This window comes from Saccostrea echinata, unplaced genomic scaffold (assembly GCF_033153115.1).
Source record: "Saccostrea echinata isolate AGI-Se365-2 ecotype Australia unplaced genomic scaffold, CSIRO_AGI_Sech_v1 ptg000005l, whole genome shotgun sequence".
NCBI lineage: Eukaryota > Metazoa > Mollusca > Bivalvia > Ostreida > Ostreidae > Saccostrea > Saccostrea echinata.
The window spans coordinates 2,885,952-2,889,801 of record NW_026889754.1 but is presented as its reverse complement, the minus strand read 5'-3'; the positions used below and the strand labels follow the sequence as shown (position 1 = coordinate 2,889,801).

Below are 3,850 nucleotides of genomic sequence, written 5' to 3'. Positions count from 1 at the left end.
TGACTTGCAAAGCTTCTTTGAAAGAAAAAACGTATATTCTAAAAACCCTACCATATTCATCATGAACTGGTCAATATTCAATCCTTTTTTGGAAACAGAAGGCATTTATTTCATCATACACACAATATTTTTTTAGATAAAACAAATCCAACAGACTTCATTTTGGAGTCCTCCATTTGTTTAAAAAGTTTGAAATCTCATTGGATAAAAAAAGTCACGACATGAAACCTCACAACTTAATATATAAGACTCCACAACTTAAGACACGAGACCTCACATCTTAACAACTTAATACAATTATACAAGGCCCCGCAACTTTATATATATACACAAGACCTCACAACTTTATATACAAGACTTCACAACTTACAAACTTAATACAATTAAACAAGACCCTACAACTTCATATATATATATACAAGACCCAACAACTTTATATATATACACAAGACCCCACTACAACGTTATATACAAGACTTCACAACTTAGCAACTTAATACAATTATACAAGACCCCACAACTTCATATATATATAGATAGATAGATAGATAGATAAATAGATAGATAGATTGATAGATAAATAGATAGATAGATAGATAGATATATTGCTTTAACTATTCTACATTTGAATTGATCGGTCAATGTAATTTTAGAGAAAAAATTCTAATTGATTGATTATTGTTGGAAATGTTTCAGCCATACTTCGGCTGATAATTAGGTTTATAAGAACGGTTTTGAAAATTTTTTGGTTTCTCTGGCGGCCCCCAATGAGCCTACTATTTTTCGAAAACCTAAGAAACGATTCAGTCCTTCACAGGGGGCACTATAAAATTCCCATCCGACGGACTTGTATATAAAATATATAAACAGTTAAATTGAAGATTACAAAATAGCTAATAAAAATATGTACATTAAAATCTTGTTGTAAAAATGTTATGTTTTTGTAAAAGCGACATAATAAAACACAGGCGCGTAAAAGATCTTATTTTAATTAGATTGGACGTTATTATTTATTTCTTTTTGAAATGAGACGTATTTACACAGTTTGTATCTATAAACATTGTAGGCGTTTGAAATATTAAGAGAATCGTACTGACGTGATAAAGTTTAAAATGCAATATACTCGTACCTCTTCAGATAATTCGCTTTCAACACTTGGCATGCTTAGTGAAGAACATTCTGTCATGGTGACATCGATATCTGCATTAGTGGGATCTGACAAGGACATTGTCATATCTTCATTCCCCTTAAGAGATTCTGAACTGCAGAATTCCTCTATATAAACCTCTTGTAGGGACCCCGTCTTCCAGCTCCTTTACGCTTTTGTCCCCTTTTCAACTGATTTATCAAAAAATCTCGGTCAAGTAATCAAGATTGGCGATTCGGTTGTAAGCAGTTATGTACGTAATTCAATACTTTTTAGAGTGGATGGTCACTACATGTAAGGTAACCAAGGGGGAAACATTGATAACATTTTTCTTTTATCTAACTGCATAAGGCCGTGACTTTGTTCGAAATTATAATTTTCCTATCCATTACTTTATAAACTTTCTCTTTTTTAAAAAAATCTTATTTGTCGATTAACGTAGCTTTAACCATGTTGCAACATTCTCTCTATTATATATTGGCTTATAATACCCTAGGTCATTTTGTCTTCAACCCTCTTTGTTTAAACATACATTGCGCAGTGCAGAACTTATCGAAGACCAAAAATTTTAACTGACCAGCGTTATGATGTTCGCTTGCATCCTTATTTACAAGGACATGAGTTTAAGTGTCGTTGGACAGAAATCCAAAAAGCTTGAGTTGATGAATTCCTTCAAGAATGGCGAGAAAGTGAAGATGAACTGGGAAATATCTGGCATGTTCTCTGGATGCATTATCAAAGTGCAGTGTAAGAATCTTATGTAACAGCTTTTCACGCAGGCTTTTTTTAAAAGAAGAAACTGAGTTAACTGTTTTTGCTCTTTGTTATATACTTCTCTATAATCGTGAAAATCAGATAATCAGATTATGAAAATGCACTTGCTATTCAAACAAAGGAAAGCGGGTAATATTGTTTTCACTCATTGGTATATACATGTATTACGATATGTAGGATAATTTTTTTTTTATTTATTTGTGTACTTATGTTGTTCTTTCTCCGTTGATCCTCGTTGATGAAAAAACTATTTACATGTACAAGTATCCCCCCCCCCCCAATTTCAAATCGGGGAAAGATCAGATATATTCAGTCAATGAAAAACCACGCACCTTGTTATGTCCCTTGAGGAAGCTCTTATATGTTGAGAGGTAAAATAAATCGCAGTGATGTTAAACATTGGTAAACGGAGACCTGTATTCTACTAGTATATATGCATGTGTAAAGATCAGGGACATTAAAACGTAAAAAAAATCAATTTTAAAATATCGTGAATAAATCAATCAGGGATAATAAACAAGAGCTCTTTGTGTACTAGGTAAATCATAAAATTGTAGGAATTCAGAGAACGTTATATTAATCAAAGTGTAAACGTCATCAGGTGCTACGTAACTTTAAATACCTACCAAAGCATTAATTAGTTACTTCGAGTTGCTTATAGCAATTTCAATGCAACTTTTTTTTAAATAGACAAAAATTGCAAATATATTATGTGTACTTATATTTTTACTAAGGATATTTAATAAAACAATCCAAAGCGGAGTTACTTTGCTTCATTTGAACACTCAAAAAATTATTTGATTCTTAGAAAATGAAGAACTTCTCAATGAAGAGGCAATTAAGGCTGAAAAGAAAATCTCGCGAGGGAAGCAGTATGACACTTATGAAGAGAGATTGGAGGCCTTACTTAATTATTTTAAGAATTGTTTGGAGAAAGTTGAACATCAGGAAAAAAGGAAAGCGAGAAAAAACAACAACAGAAAGAGCAAAAGAGAGCAAAGAGCAGGATTTGGAAATGACCCCCCCCCCCAATAAAAAAAAAAATCAAAAAGAACATGAAAAGGGGAAGAAATAGGCCGATGAAGAAAAATTCTAAGAAACAGGGGGAAAAAAGAAAACAAGCACTGGCGGAAAAAGAAATAAATCAGGAAAAGAGGATACCAAGAGGAAATCTCTAAACCCAAAAGAAAACGAGAAAAATGCTGAAATTGATGTTGAGTTCTTAGCTGCCAAAGAAATATTAGCATCTTTGTGCAGCTAATTTGGAGATCTTCCGGAGAAAGCGTCCTCTAAGTCACTTGCTGTAAATGGAGAAACGCCTCTAACATCCACTTGAGCTTTGTGTCACCCAGACTTCGGAAATAGCCAGCTGGACATAACTGTGGACAGGCCCTTGGAAAGATCTAATATTCCGCATGGTTTTACGTAACAATGTGAAATGATAATGTAATAATGCTCTTTACACTATTGATAATTATTATGCTAATTAGTATATCACTGTATTTTATGTAAGCCAATGAGACCAATAGTCTTTTTCAAGAAGTTTAATCACAGAAAGTGATAGGTCGTACAGATGATCGTATAGCGGCTCTCTCGAAGAGCGCCGTAGATCGTATTTTATAATGAACAATACAAAAATACTCCTTTACATATGAAATAGACAAATCAGATTCAAGTAAACAAGTTATTCAATAAATTTGTACAAAATCCTGGAATTTCATAAAATAAATTATAATTGAAACATAAACTTTAATAAGCTTCAGTCCAACGTCCTAGTTGTAATAGAATTGTCTTTTGTACAAATTATCTAACTTTTTATGTTGTGGAACTCTCCAGGAGTGGGAGTTAATAAATTAGTAATCAGCGTGGCGGCTTGGTTGTTACATCTATTACATGGTGTCAGAAAGCTGGGGATATCGCCTAAACAGA

At 32.9% G+C, this 3,850-nt stretch overlaps 1 pseudogene; it reads left to right on the top strand.

The window, feature by feature from the left end:
* The first annotated feature begins 1,721 nt into the window (after positions 1 to 1,721).
* On the top strand, positions 1,722 to 3,350 carry LOC133179945 (uncharacterized; annotated as a pseudogene).
* Positions 3,351 to 3,850: the final 500 nt, after the last annotated feature.